The 16,249-nt window shown below is 47.3% G+C and overlaps 1 protein-coding gene across 1 annotated transcript in view; it reads left to right on the top strand.

Moving 5' to 3' along the window:
* The first annotated feature begins 460 nt into the window (after nucleotides 1–460).
* The window catches only part of SYCP2 (synaptonemal complex protein 2), a 574,037-nt gene continuing 558,248 nt past the window's right edge, over nucleotides 461–16,249 (top strand). Inside the window, exon 1 of the mRNA XM_069649839.1 lies at nucleotides 461–540. The gene's annotated coding sequence lies outside the window, so the exon portion shown is untranslated. The remainder of the gene's footprint in view (nucleotides 541–16,249) is intronic.

The following is a 16,249-nucleotide window of genomic DNA, read 5'->3' on the forward strand; positions in this document are numbered from 1 at the left end:
AGCGCCTGGGGACCAATTCCGTTGGTGACGGTGCGTGGTACAAATACCTTTAACATTTAACATTAACATTTAACAAATACTGATTTCAAATTGTGTAATTGTGCACCATTTTTCCAACAAAGAAACCAAGAGAACCGCCACCCACCCTGCTCCCAATGGGGGACGGCCAGCAATTGCGTCAACTACTGTTGTTTGAACTCTTGAACTCGCTCGACATTTTATTTGCAAGGTCACTTTTTAGAGATGGGCATTTGTAGACTGTCCACAAAGCATATAACTAATTCGAGGGCCCTTCTCTGCCATAGCCAGATGTTGTCTTCTTTCCTGCAGCTGCATTATATGGGCTTTGCAAAAATGTGCTTAAACGGAGAGCCAACCCAATTCAAGATGGTGGCAAAATACCGCGAGATATTCACATTTCCTTCATAAAATGATTGGATAGTGCGTTCCCGCGTTTGCCAGGTGTCACGTGCCGCATGAGGAACCTCACCTAGTGACTTCCGAGAAAGCCTGACGCAGCTGGTAATTCTGGTGCTTAAGGTAGAATTATTTTTATGGATTCTTAAAAGCACTGGGGGTACGGGTTACTTCTTTGGCTTGCAAGAATGCTCGCTACATAGAGTGCTTACGTCCATAGGTGCACCGCGCATGATAAAACACGTGCAGCGTGTTTACTAATTTGACTTGTTCAGTGCTATCAGGACTCGCCATGTGAGGGTGGGCGCCATTTTATCACGTGTGTGAGGAAAGAGAAGCATTCTGCCAGGTGAGCGGGAGTGGCAGAAGAGGCTGTTGAATTCGCCAGTAGGCGTCTGCTGTCACTGGTGCCTGGAAGTAGGATGCACGTGGGATGGGGGCCTCCCCATAGACCATAGAAGTGGGAAGGCAATGCAGTCTCTTCAGTTCGCTGACAGTGGTCTCAGGGCTGTGGTTTATTTTATATATGAAATCAATCTAGGTTTGGATTTAAACATGGTCATATGGGCAAATTCTTGAACACAAACGGTTTGGAGTTAAACATAGACGCATGGACAACGTTCTGAATACAAGTGAATATCACAATCATAATGTTCTTGTATTTAGAGTGTCACCACAACATAGTATCCAACGTTTGGGCAGGGACATCCTCCTAGGAAGAGACACTATAATCATCGAATGGCTTTGCAACCTCTCAGTCTTTAAAAAGTTGATAGACCTTTGTCTTGTCAGTCGTCTGGTTTATGCCCCCTTTCCCAAATCAAATGGTATCTGTTAAGAAACAGGCAGCACCTAAGTGTAGAGTTACCACGTAGGCATTCCCAAAAACGATATTTTCTGTGTGCCACAGCTTTGCTTCGAAGCGTTTTGATACTGGGCAATTTTTGTTTGTTTACCCTGTGGAAAAGTTGGAAAAAAAGAACACCACTGGGCTGGTTTATAACACTTATTTCTATTTTTAAGAACCCTCTTTTTTTTTTTTATTTGCTTCTTAAACCAAAACCCATACCTTGCAACTTGCCCTCATTTTAAAGTACAACCTTCTTTGGCTGTGTAATGTTATTTGAATGTATGCCTCACCCCTTTGCCGTTTGCATTGTCTGCGGGTGCTTTGGCGGCTCTGACAGAATGGGTGGAGTTTAGTTATTCGTGATGAGAGGGAATGTGCAAGATTGATTGTGTTGGAGCGTGCAGACCTTGCGCTTTGCATGTGTGCGAGTTTCTTGTGTTGTGATAATAGCAGGGAGGAGTTTGTGTTCAGAAGATGGACCCTGTGTGCTGATAGTGCTGGGATGCATAGCATGGGCCTGCCGCATGTAACTGTAGCGAAGTAGTATTCTGTCGTTTGCTATCTGGTGAGAGGGATATTACGAAGCTGTGTGTGATTGGCTTTGTTTGCGTGTGTCATATTTCTGGGTGGGGGTTTTTGGTTAGTGGAAAGTGTTAGTGGACTATGAAGTAAGAAATGGGAGAGCATGTGCTTTCTTTGCTAGTGTTCAGAGGGTCCTCCGGTCACGGGCCAGTGGCATATGGTCCGGCACTTGGGTGAGCCCTGTGTGTGAGATAGTGCAGAGATAGGCTGACACCAGTTGTGTTGTCGCTGATGTTGGATATGCATGGGGCAGCTAGGCGCAAAGTCCAATTCTATGGCATGACAGTAGGCTTCATATTATGCATTACAATCTTTACTTCTGAAACCACAGCAGCAAAGAAAAAACGTTTACAAACAAAAAAAGTTTCAAAACAACTAAATAGAGTTCAATGTCAATGAAAGGGGGGCTCCCCAATCCATCATGGAGGACAGGTCATGCCCTGCAGGAGACCAGTGGGCAGGGACCCTGCTATATATGTCCTTTTCTCTAAACCCAACTCCTCTTTCTTTGCTGCTAACACCATAGCAAAGTCACTCCTTCTAGTTGTGCCTTGCATGCTAGTTATTAGTGGCACATCGTATATATTATGTTAAACTTTTTTTATATATTACTATTATATGGTACAGATGGTTTAACTTTACAGTATTGTTTTCACTTTAGGAAATTGTTTCCTTTGCATTTTGTTAAGTTTGTTATTGTGGGCTGTGTTATTGAGTATTCTCTTCCTTTCTCTTCGGGTGCGCTTAAGCAACGCTGCTTTTTCTCCAGGCCCTTCACTCGTGGGTCTGGCGGAAGCCTTCTGTTTTCAGACCCATCGCATGTGGGCCTGTTCACTGTTACTATAATTTATATCTTTTTCGTGTCGTTGGAGCCGTTAGGCCCGCCCGCTCCTTTCCCTTTGTGTGTCTGCGAGGGTTCGCATTCAGGGGAGCTGGCAGAGCTGGTTGGCCCGCCCGTTCCTTTCATTCTGCACATGCAAGTTCTTTGCAGCTCGTGGGCCCGCCCGCGCCATTCCCTCAACGTGCGGGTTAGCCGAAGCCCTCCCTTCAGGACTGCCGCGTGCGAGGATCTTTCTGGCATACTGATTTCCCGGGGCAGGTGGGCTTTGCCCATTCGAATTCAACGCGCACGGGCCTGTTTGAAGCTTTTGCATCGGGCCAGGCGCCCGTGGGGGAGTTTTATTATTATTATTATTATTATTATTATTATTAGGTTATTTTAATATTGTTTTATGCCCTTTTATTAACAATTTTATTATATATTTTATATTTTAACTTGTGTGTGTATGTACGTATATATATATGTTATTTTTTATTGTGTCATGGTGAATAGCTAAGCGTCTAGGTGCTGGTCTTGGAAGCAAGACAGCGTGAGCAGTGCAGGTTCATTCCCTGGCCGCGCTTAGAAAACCCTGGGTATTAAGCGGGTTATAAATAACATTTTATGTCAATGTCAGCAAATACATGACTAAGTATTTTGGACTTTTTGGGCACAGTTTGCCTTGCAATAGGCGTACCATGGCCTGCTCGGCTTCAGGCTTTGCCTGAATTATGGTGCAAGGTTTTCTCCCTTGTGTGTTGCTGGGTGCCACACCTTGCTAGGGTGAGCAGCTGAGATGTGCGCTTGCGCAGTATGCTTTCCTCTGTTACGGCAGAATGTGAGCCGTATGGAAAGACCTTCAGCCCTTACCTGCTGGGTTTGTGGTTACGAAGCACAAATATTGGTCATTAATTTTATTTCCTTCGAACAAAAGGGTGAATGTTGTTATAGACTCATATGGGAGCCCTTCCTGCCTACCAAGACCTCACTTATTCGCTAGCTCAGCGTTTATCAGGTCTATTTCTTTCTTTCTGCATAAGGCTCCCTGTAGGTGTATTAGTGTTGAATTACACAGGACAACTCAGTCCTTTCGCTTCCCCTAGTAATTACTCCCCCCCCCCCCCCCCCGTGCACCAGACCCCTGCCTTATCAAGGTAAAGGCGCAGGAAAAAGTATTTGGGCATGCTCCGGCAATACGAATCGGTTCCTTCCTGGGATCTAATGGCTGTTCTTCGCAGTCTCTATTTCTTCTCCAAGTAGTTCAGAAGGCTGGGATTCGCCTCCAAGGAGGTGCAGGAGAGACTCGGGTCCAAGTTGTCTCTAAAGAAATAGTTCTCATTTATAAGGGGTGTTGTGTTCATCCTTCTTTCTTAATAAGATGGCCCTCTTTCCAGGGATCGACCCCTTCATGGTATCCTTTTGGTTCTAAACAAAGGGTCACACCCCGATAAAGGGGTGGATGAGTACTGTAAGAGTGGTCAAGGCAGGCTATTGGAGGTTGGGGTCCGGTCACCCAGTCTTTTTGGAACTGGCTTATTGCCGGTTGATGAACAAGTCCTGCGGGACTGGATTTGGGAACGGATTGTCTGCTCGGCATCACTACTGCCTACATTTCTACAGAATGGCATAAGTCCTTGTGTTTCATGTGGCTTCATCCCAAATTGCCACTACATAAGGTTATGGTTGTTCTGAGCTTTACCCCTCAAGGGAATAGAACCACTCCTTTGGCTGTTTCACCCAGAGCTCTACCCATCTCCAGCAAAGCGCTTCAAGAGGCACGCACAATTGCTCTTCTGCTCGAGGAGTACAAACACAGTTTTACCCTAAAGGAGTTTTTCGGTGAGAGGGGAAGGGCCGGCAGAGGTGCTGTTAGACCTAGGGTACCTTCAGTAATGTCTCATGTGCTAGAGGTTTTTTCCCTTTGTCCATTTTCCTTGCTTCTCCCCAGAGGGTCCAATAAGGGCAAGTAGGTTTACATAAGTGCTGGAGGTCAGCGACCTCATCTTTGAAGGGACAGTGGTACCAGCATCCTTTTCTCCTCATCATTTTCTGGGAGCGATTGTTCAGGTCTCATTACCTTTTTTCATCAACCACTACTGCTTCAACAGGGTGATTACGAAGGTGATGTTTCTGCTCAGGTCCAAGGGATTTGGATAATCTTCTTGGAGTAGTTAACGGTGTCCCTACTACAGTCCTGGTTTTTTGTTTTATTCGAAGTACAAAGGGTTAAGCAGTTGGATTAAATAATCTTTCCCTCCCCATTTCAGGGAGTTATATGCCCAAATCCAAATTTCCTCGCAAGAGTCTGTCTTCCCCGCAGTTAGGTTTCTGTTTCCCGAGGGCAGGTTAGAGCTCCTTTAGTGGCTCAGACTCATGGATGCCAACATTGGCAGGACGTTTTTTTCTGTTTCCTCTACGGACGTCTTTCAGGACTTAGATATCATTAGACTGGGCTGGGTTCCTAGATAGAATAGTTTCCACGGGCAAGAGTAGTCAATTGAGTTTAGCAACCGCAGGTCAGCCGTCTTAAAGAAACCGTTAGCGTGCTCTCTTGCAGCCATGAGCTTCTCTAGGGTCAATGACGTTTTTGTGTCTTTTGTTCGGAGGGGCAATTGGTTCGCCGTGCGACGCTTCAATCATTTGTAGGGGCGGACCAGAGTAAAGGTCCGAGCCACAGGTCAAATGTTTTTTTCTGTTTGCATTGGGACGTGGTATTGAAAGCAGAGTATTATCCAGGAATAAATATCCATGTTACGATATAGCAAGTTTTCTCCTAGACTTCTCCGGAACAGGAATAACTGTATGTTGGTCAGGACTCCCTCTTTACCAAGATTTGTATCATTGGGTTCTGATTAAGTGATTATTTTGCCTCATGACGTATATGCTAAGTTTCCCCGGCTATACATTTGGACTATGGATCCCAGTGCACTGCCTTCCGTCTCTTTCCTCCAGGATTGCTCGGGTTACCCTCTCTTTTCGTATGGGTTTCTCCTTTGCCTTGATAGTCAGAGTAGTGATTTGGGTGTACAGGCAGTCGACAACGCTAGTGTTGGCCTTTTTTTGAGGATCTGTTCCCAGCCCTTCTGGTACTGACAGCGGATGTTACTTGTTCGTCCCTCTCCACCTGTAGCCTCTCTCTGTCCCGACAAGTTTTCTCTTTCAAGCTGACCCTGCAGGGTTTCCTCTCCCTTAGTAATTAGGACTTACATATCTTCCTGGGACTTCCGGGTTTTTTTTCTCATGACATCAAGGATTTCGTGGCAACCACTGATAAATCAGGGTACCCTTCAGCTCTGAACCGCTGGATTAGTTGGTGTGGCTCAATTTTCAGTTCCGTTTCTCCTTTACGGTAGGGATGGGTAACGTCTGGTGGAGTTGTTTAGAAAGCAACATTACATGTCGATGCAAGTTTCACTGCCACTATCTCAACGAGGCATGTTGTCGTTAAGAGTGTAGTCAGTGGATAGGCAGTCCTTGGTGCGCAGGTTCTTCTAGTACATTGTCATTTGGACCCTCCTAGGCTAGGTGTTTTTCTTCTAGGGGGATTAGTCTGTTTTGTCCTTTCTAATGAAGGTTGTCTATGCTATAACTGTGTTATGAGTTATCTATGGGTGTTTTGTTCCTGTTAAGATATCTTTTCTGGTACCGGAGCATTTTATATGGACGATAAGGGTTTTCGCCTCAGGGGGTCACTTTCTTTATTGTCAGGAGGTGTAAGTGTTTGGTTTCCTCCAGCTCTTATCCAAGTTTTCCAGAGATTTTGATGTATGAGTAATCAAGTGTATTTTTAAAAGATTGTGAGTTGAAGTACAGAGGTTCTTAGCCTCTTAATACCTATCAGCTGATTTCCTTGTGGGAACATTATTGCGGAGACCCTTGCCCCCTCCTCCCCCGGTGTAGATAGAGTAAATAAGTTATGCGAGAAGAGGGAGTTAATTACTCCTTTGGTTCTTTATTTAAAGTACTAGGGTGTTTAGGACATAGTGCTGGGGATGGCCTGGGGGAAAAATTAGCAAAGCAGCTGATTGGTCAAAGGAATAAGCATTTTATTTTATCTCAAGTGTATGGTTCATGTTGGGGTTATTGTGATGCAAGGGCTTTAAACTTGCATAATATGAAGCCTCTTGTCATGCCATGGAATGGAAAATCCCCCTCACTAACATGACAGGGGTTTAGATTCTATCAAAGACAGGATGCGAGTATTAGCCCACCCAGCCACCCTTTTTTCTGTTTCTTATTCATCCCATCCACCCTGATCTGTTTCATGTAGTTTCAGCTTTCGGGTGAGAGGTCCTATCCGGAAGAACATCGTCATAGCTTCAGGTTGCGGAGAGGTGGAGATTCCTCCAGTTTCGTTGGATCCTTTTCTCCGCGCTTCGCAGTTGGATCGTTACAAATGGGCGTCTGGTGCAAGACAGCTGCAGAAAGAGGAGTTGGGTTTAGAGTAAAGTACATATATAGAGGAGGGTCCCTGCCCTTTGGTCTCCTGCAGGGCATAACCTGTCCTCCATGATGGATTGGGGAGCCCCCCTTTCATTGACATTGAACTCTATTTAATTCTATTTTGAAACTTTTTGTTTGTTAAAGTTTTTTCTTTGCTGCTGTGGTTTCAAAAGTAAAGATTGTAATGCATAATACTCGCCTCCTGTCTTTAATAGAATCTAAACCCCCTGTCACGTTAGTGAGGGGGATTTTCCATTGTCGTTTGAGTTGAATAGTTGCAGCGGTGGGAGCAGTGGGACCAGTATGGCTTTCCATTGAAATTTAGTCATGGGTCCGAGGTGGGTAGTTCTCTTGTTGTTGGCTACTGTGAAATACCAGTGTACTTCCTTTTGCTCAGTGGCTTCCTAGTTGATTGGGTGTTGAAAAGCCAAGTATTTAGCGTTTTCCTAAATCTAAGGTCGTTCCCGATTTTGCAGATTTCCTTTGATAGTGTTCCAGAGTTTGGCCACCACGCTGTATAAAGCCGATCCTCTGTGTCTCTCTCTGGTGTGGCGCATGGTCTCTAGTAGTATGTCAACTTAGAATGTTTGCGTCCTTCATGGTTGGGATTGGACAATCTTTGTACAAATTAATTCTGCTCCGCAGAGCAGAAGAGCTATGTATGTTACGCTGAGGGCTTGGAAGTGGAATCCTTTTTTTTTGCCAGTGGAGATTTTAGTGCTAGAATTGTCTCCTCTTGTTGAGTCTGAGCAATCTGCTTGCTGCTGTGTTATGTATGTGTTGAAGTTTATTTTTGACTGGCATGTTGTGGTGTACACTGTTGGTGTAGTCGATTCTTGTTAGAACCAGGGCTAAGACCGCATGGGTTTTGTATTTGAAGGTTCGGTTTGGCATGATATGTATGATTGGGCAAAGGTGGTAGAATTAGAAACATCTTTTTTTTTTTTTTAATTTTTATTTTGAAAAATAAACAATACAAACCAAACTTGCAGCATTATTTACAATAAACTCGTGAATATCAATTAACGCTCATTACTGCTCCCCAAATCCCCCCCCAAGAGCTTATTTGCATTTCTAGTTCTGTATCCGCTGCGTGTGGCGGGGTATCGCTTCCTTCCGAAGCTGCAGGATCCACTACTGTGCCAAACAGTCATGTTATTAACATTCTCCAAGCCATCAGGTTACCTACATCTTCCTCCCTGCAATTGCTAAAAGGCTCCCTTGCCACACCACCGTTTCAGCCTCCACCCGTTTTTGCAAGTCCCGCCACCATACCTCTACCCGTGGCTTGTGGCATTTCTTCCAGCCCATGGCTATCCTTCTTTTAGCAAGCACATATGCTAGGTCCCTCAGTTTCCCAAGGTGTTTAGTGTTCCGTGGTCTGGGAAACCCTCCCAACAGGCAGGCCCAGGCCGTATCTATGTTGAGCGGGACCCCTTAATCCGCTAGTTTCCGTGCCACTTCCCCCCAAAAAGCTTCAATCACTGGGCAAGACCAGAACATGTGTGTCATATCAGCGTCTTCCTCATCGCATTTTGGGCATGCTTGTCTTCCTGCGTTTGCAAACTTAGATATTCTCTTCGAGGTCATATAGGCTCTATGCGTTATGTATAACTGTATCTGCTGCAATCTAGCATTTCTGGACACTTTCTTGTGGTATCCTATGGCACGTTCCCACATTCCATCGGTCATCTGTGCTCCCACCTCCGCTTCCCAGTCCAGCCTCAGATCAGTCAAATCCTTCCCCACCCGGGTCATCACCATCTCATATAGTCTAGAGATCTCGTGCCCTCCCTCCGATATGTCATATATTGTTCCCATTAGAAAGTCTGGCTCTTCCGCCAGTACAGTATCTGGCCAGGTTTTGCGAATAGTCTGCACTAGCCTAAGATACGTGACATATTGGCCTCCATGCAAGCCTGTCTCTTCTCCCAGGTCTTCGAAATCTTTAATAGCCCTTTCTTGCCATATGTCTCCCAATGTGGCCAGCCCAACCGATTCCCAATAGGTCCTGATTATCATCCTGAGCTGGTTGTCTCCCCTAGCCAAGGCAACCAGTGGCACCTGTGGGGAACACGGGCACACTCTGTGCCACATCTTCCACCCAAGCAACAGCATACCCGGGCGTTCTTTCATTTCAAGTCTAGGAACCCAGATAATCTCTTTTAGGTAAAACGGGGTGCAGTCCTGCCCAAACAGCCTAGATTCAGGAGTTTCTTCATCAGAGAGCCATTTGGTTACATATTGCAACTGACTGGCTACATAATAGGCCTCAAAGTTCGGCAGCTTAATGCCCCCTCTATCATGGAAGTTCTGTAGCTTCCATAGCGCCACTCTATTGCGAGTGCCGTGCAACAGGAAGTCTCTACACATGCTGTTCAGTTTGACAAAAAACTTTTTGGGTATCAGGTATGGTATATTACTGAAGAAATGTAACAGCCTAGGCAGGACCACCATTTTGAGCATCGCCCCCCGTCCCATCATCGCCAGCGGCAGCTTCTCCCAAAACTTCATATTTGTGCGGATTTTTTTCACAGCCACCTCGGTGTTATGCAAGTGTTCCCCCTCCACAGTATGGTACGGACAACACTGGGAGCCGTTCCAGAGGGACTCCTATGTAGCTCCCCAATGGGAACATGCTCGATTTTTGGGGGTTCACCACTAAGTATGTTCTGCATACTTTTCCATGACCTCTAGAATATACTGAAGATTTTCTTCCGGATATTTCAAATACAGTAGCAAATCGTCAGCATATAAGGATATTAGGTGTTTCTCTCCCCCTGCTTCAATACCGACCATGTCATATTGTTGTCTGAGGTACACTGCCAGGGGCTCTAGGGCCAGAATGTATAACATCGGGGACCAGGGGCACCCTTGTCTGGTGCCTCTACTGAGTTGCCACCTCTCAGATATCACCGATCCTGTGCGTATTCTGGCCAGTGGTTCACTGTACAACAATTTCGCCCACCTAACATAACCCGGCCCCATCCCATATTCTTCCAGGGCCGCCAGCAACCATGGCCACCTCACTGAATCAAAAGCCTTGACTGCATCTTGGGACACCACCGCCATTTCCCCATCGCTTCCGTTTCCCTCTCAATCACCCGGTGGAGTCGCCTGTGGTTGTGGGTTATATTTCTGTTGGGGACATAACCTGTCTGATCCGGGTGTATCAGTTTACTGATGACCCTTCGTAGCCTATTAGCCAGGACCCAGTCAAGATCTTGCTGTCCTGGTTCAACATTGACAACGGCCTATAGGAGCCGCAGCAATGCCCTGGCTTTTTGGGCTTGGGGAGCGGCACGATTAGTGCTTCTCTGAGGGTGTCCGGTAGCCGACCCTTCTCAAAAGACTCATTGAGCATCTCTAGCATAGGGGGGAGTACTTCTGCTTTATATATTTTGTAAAACTCGCCCGGGAATCTGTCCGTACCCGGGGTCTTGCAGGTGGGCAGCTGTTTTACCACCTCCTCTAATTCCTCCAGGGTAATCGGTGCGTCTAGTTCCTCCCTTTCTTCACCACTAATCTTAGGTAGTTCCATGTCTTTTAGTGTTTCTCTAATCTCCTCCTGATTGTCCCCTCCTCTGTCCTCATATAATGTTCTATAATAGTCCAAGAATGCCTCGTTGACTCCTTCCTGGGTGTCAACCACCTCCCCGTCCTCTCTGGTTATTATCCTAATCGGGAGCCTGGGGGTTTCGCTCTTATATAACCACGCCAGCAAGCGGCCAGTTTTATCCCCACCTGCATGTTGCCTCTGGACATACTTTTTGTAGTTAAGGTTGCAGAGCCTTTCCCAAAGCTCCGCACACCTCTGCTGCAACTCGAGTACAAGTTCCGCGTCCCCTCCTGCCCTGACGCTTTCGTGCTCCAGTTTCTCTTCCGCTTCCTCTAGTTCTGTTAGGACCCCACCCTGTAGGCCTTTTGACTTAGCAATAGCAGCACCCCACAACCCCACCTTAAAGGCCTCCCAGAGTGTGCACGCTGAATCTACGCTGCCTGTGTTCACCTCAAAGTACTGTGAGATCGCATCCCTGATGTCTTCCCTGAAGACTGGGTCTCTCCGCCCGGAGGCGCCACGTCGGTATCCGCGCCCTGGGGCGGCAGTGCTGCCAGGTCAGCACCAGAGGCGAGTGGTCCGACAGGACCCTCGCTCTATATTCTATTTGGGTGGTCTCTATCATCATATCTGGCGTGGCAAAAAAATAATCCAGCCTCGTGTGCAGGTGCTGCAGAGCTGAGTAGTGTGAGTACTGTGTTTCATTAGGGTGTTTCAGTCTCCAAACATCCGCCAGCCCAAAGTCATCTAGTAATGTCTGTAATACCCTGGCTGCCGGGGTGGGCCGATCAATCTTCCCATCAGATCTGTCTGCCTTTGGGTCGAGCACACAGTTAGTCCCCTCCCCAGATAACCGCTCCCCCCACACACGCGCCCAGATGAGTACATAGGGTTCTAAAATACGTAGCAGTGTTTTGGTTGGGGGCATATGTATTTATAATGCACACCTCTTTAATCTCTACCAAGGCCTTCAATATGACCAACCTACCCTCCGTGTCCACCACCTCTTGTGTGAGTTGGAGCGGAACGTGCGGTGCCACCCAGACCAGCACTCCCCTGACGTAGGCAGAGTACGGAGAGCCCACTACAGTGCCTCTCCACTTCTTCCCCACCAGTTCCAATTTTCGCTGGGTCAGATGTGTTTCCTGCAACAGCGCAATATCAATCCTCTGTCTTTTTAGGTACATCATGACTTTGTTCCTTTTTAAGTAGCTGTTAAGTCCCCTGACATTCCATGTTACGATCTTAAGGTCTCCCATGGCTAATGAGTGTCTTCCTGCCTCCCATGTAGCGACTCCCCTTTGCCCACGTGATACAGATACAGCCCTCCATTTTTGCTTGTAGCTTCTCGTACCAGCTCAAACTCCCCATAACTATGTACACAATAAATCCCCAACTTCCCTCCCCTCCCCCCACCCGTCCCTTCCCCAACATCACACACCCCAACTGCTGCCCAGCTCCATCCTCGGAGCTCAGGCACCCCCACATCTAGCCCTGCAAGCACCGAACGATGCACAGAGCTCAGTAGGGTGAAGTCGCCCTAATGGCCACTTAACTAAAACTGTTGTGGGGTAGAGAGAATCGCTCCGTAAGGCTCCCGTTAAGTCAACATTAACCACAGTGCTTATGACAAATAGTGCAATAGTCTGACCTTCTCTACTGAAGGCTGCGCAAGCGACTATATTCAAGTCCCACGTGCCGCGCCATCTTGCGGCACCTTCTTCATGCATCACTTATCTCTTCCGAGCTCTTTCTCCGTACAAACTTCTGACTCCTGGGGACATCCTTGCGCATCGAGCCATCCCATGGCTTCCTCCGGGGTCTCAAAAAACAAAGTTTTATGTTTATGAATGACTTTCAATTTTGCCGGATACAGTAGCATATATTTGTGGCCCGCCTCTCTCAATCTCCGCTTTACCGTCCCAAAGTTCATGCGGCTACGCTGCACAGACAGGGTGTGGTCCGGGTAAGCCGTGATGTTTGCCGCTCCTCGTGTGATCGTTCCTCCCTTACGAAAGTGTTCCAATATCCTCTCCCGGTCCTGGTAATTAAGAATTTTGGCTATCACAGGACTAGGCGGGTTCCCCGGTGGTGGCCTCCTTGTTAGGGCTCTGTGTGCCCTTTCCACTGCAAATCCTTGGGATAGGGCTCCTCCGGGTATCTCTTGCAGTAGCATGGATACCATGAATTCCGTGGGATCGTGGCCCTCCAATCCCTCCGGCAGGCCCACGATGCGGATGTTTCGTCGGGCTCGTCCTTCCGCCTCTTCTGCTCTGCTCTCCAAGTTGCCCACTCTTTGTATCAGGGCGTGCAGTTCAGCTTTATGGGAGGCGCAATCCGCAGTATTCGGGCTGACTTCCTTCTCAAGGGACTCCGTGCGCTCCGCCAAGGCCCTGACATCCTGTCAGAGTAGGTTAACGTCCTCCTGCACCTCTCTGACCTTGAGGTCCAGTGCCGTTTTTAGTTCAGTGACGGCTAGTTCGAGCTTAGATTCCCAGGCCGCCCTTAGGTCCGCAATCGCAGCCAGGATTTCTTGGTTGGCGCCCGAAGTCGTCATGCCTCTTGCAGGCAGCTTGTCCCTGCTCTTGGTAATGTCTTGTCCCGGGGACGTCTTAGCAAAGTCGTCTAAGGTGGGCTGTTTCGCCTTCGGCCTCACCGTTCTATTCGACATGACCCAGGGGACCTGTAGTTTGCACAAGTGACAAATGTGCACTCAGTGCGGCCTGCTTCTTCCTTTGTTCCGGACCTTGGTCGGCCATTTTGTGTCGTCTTTTGTCTCCGGTGCTCCTTATCTCTTCCGCACCGATCTCTGCCGCCGTCCCTCCTGCACCATCCAGAAGTTCACCACGCGTAGCCCAATCATTCACACACCGGCATGTGTATTTTCAGCGGTCGACGGCCCGTCTTCACACACTTTTTTGCCCGGATCATTGCAGGATCTCGGGAGCTCCTCCAGAACGCGTCCTCCTACATGGCCCTTGTAGCCACGCCCCCAATTAGAAACATCTTTGTTGCAAGTGCACCGATTTGTGGTTGGACTGTAAGTCTGTTGTCCACGAGGATCTCTTGATTACTTTCAGGTTTCTGGGCCGGTTCTCATTACATTTATTTTTATTGTGCATTTGTAAGGCTCTTATACATCAAGTAAATTGGGCCTCATTACGACCGTGGCGGTCCGGAAATAACGGTGGCGGTAAACCCGCCGCCACCGTTGTTTCCGGACCGCCTGATCCCGACCCCTGCAGGCGGGAGGTGATGTTCCCGCCAGGTCTGACCTGGCGGGTTTAACACCGCCCGCCTGCAGGCGGACGAGGAAACACCGGCAGCATTACAAGATGCTGCCGGTGTTTCCATGATCCCGATTCCCATTGAGTCCCATAGGACTCAATGGGAATGGGGATTTACACCATTCCGCCTCCGTGATTCCCGGAAAACCGGGGTTGTGATGCCCCGGTAATTCCGGGAATCACGGAGGCGGAATGGTAATACGAGTCCGGCGTTAACCAGGCGGTTTTACCGCCTCGGTTAACGCCGGACTCGTAATGAGGCCCATTGTCTTTCAAAGCGCATTAGGCCAGGATAGTAGTTCCTGTAGCGCTGCATTGGGTGAGACAATGAGTTCTGTTTTGGTCAGGTTGAGTTTTACGTTGTTTGTGGTCATTCTATTACTGTAGGCCAGGACATTAGCTCCTGTGGTGCTGCAGTTTTGTGAGACGATAAAAGTTGTTTTGTCCAGGTTGAGTCGTAGTTTGTTTGTTGACATTTATGTGCTGACCTGTTCGAGTCATTTGGTGATGCTGTGTTGGTCTCATTGTTCCCAATAATTTTGAAGATTACTTGTGTCGCCTGCATACTTGTAGCAGGTGCAGGACTCTAGATAAGATTTTGAGGTGTGAGTATTTTACTCCTTATTTTTAAACTTTGAGAGTAAATGTGATTTTAAGGCAGTAAAAATGAGTTTTCACCTTCACAAGAGTAATAAGCTTTGGCAATGCCGACAGTTTGGGCTTTTGTTTAGGCATGGGGAAGGCACTTGCACGGCCCAGCCATAGTGGTATTAACTACACATTGTTGGTAGTAGGTGCAAAATGGTGCGAGTACTTGGACATAACTGTTTGCTAATGGTTGTTTCTAACAGGACCTTTAGTGAAGGAGACAAATAACATTGGCAGTCACTTGGAGTGCAAAGTTCGATGGTAAGGCTCAGTTAAAGCGAGTACAAAGAGTTCCCATGAAGAGGTGTTTTGGAAAGGGTGGACTTTAATGTAAGGGTTGAAATATCTAAGGCACAAGTCCAGGGATGGCACACTGTAATCCTCAACAGAGTATTGTGTAGTGTGTCTCTAAAGTAGTATGGTTTACAGGGAGCTAAAGTTGTCTCACGCCAGGATATTAGCTGCTCAGCCAGTCCTAGTTGTTAAAGTTCCGTCACTTTACATGCTGGTATTTCGAGTCTCATTTATAAAAGGAAAATACTGCTGTATTTTCATCGCAGGAATTCAAAAGAATGCAAGCTAAGAGCCAGAAATCAGACCATCAATACAAGCTCTGTATTTCTTTAACATAAGTGTGAATGACTGAGAAGCGATGTTAGTTGAGGAAAGTAGGCAGTGTTTTCTAAAGAAAATTACTAGGTTTATTGCAATTGTCGTCCATTTTCTCTCCAATTAGGGAAGGTCCATGCAGATTATTGCTGGGTGGTAAAAATAAGTTCCACTTCAATTTAGCAGCAAATATATATATATGGGGGTGACCAAAAGGCTATGGTCATTTCACTCGGTATTGTGCTGCAACCATGCAACATTTTATATCAATGGTTTGGTTCTGCCAGCATTCCTTACTTAGGGTATGTGACCAGTGAAAATAAATGCCCATGAAATGGTGGGTCCACGGTGGTGGGCTCTGCCATGAAACCAGTCAACCGTTTCCTTCTTTTTTTTTCAGCTTCCAATTTCACTCCTTCACACCCCTTCCTGTGAAGGAGAAGACGATGATGTTATTTTGAAAGCCAGCCAATCCCTTTATTAATTAAATTTTGCACAGTCTGTGGGAAGGTGGGCCTCATTACGAGTCTGGCGTTAACCAAGGCGGTAAAACCGCCTGGTTAACGCCGGACTCGTATTACCATTCCGCCTCCATGATTCCCGGAATTACCGGGGTATCACAACCCCGGTTTTCCGGGAATCACGGAGGCGGAATGGTAAATCCCCATTCCCATTGAGTCCTATGGGACTCAATGGGAATCGGGATCATGGAAACACCGGCAGCATCTTGTAATGCTGCCGGTGTTTCCTCGTCCGCCTGCAGGCGGGCGGTGTTAAACCCGCCAGGTCAGACCTGGCGGGAACATCACCTCCCGCCTGCAGGGGTCGGGATCAGGCGGTCCGGAAACAACGATGGCGGCGGGTTTACCGCCACTGTTATTTCCGGACCGCCACGGTCGTACACATACAATGGATTTTATTAATCTAAACATCCATATAATCATGCCAGTTGACATGGCCTATTTTATTAATTAGCATTTTGCTTGGCAGGAGCATAGTTGAAGACAAATGTTGACATATTTCAGTTGTTGGAA

This window comes from Ambystoma mexicanum, chromosome 3p (assembly GCF_040938575.1).
Source record: "Ambystoma mexicanum isolate Mex_15411 chromosome 3p, UKY_AmexF1_1, whole genome shotgun sequence".
Lineage (NCBI taxonomy): Eukaryota > Metazoa > Chordata > Amphibia > Caudata > Ambystomatidae > Ambystoma > Ambystoma mexicanum.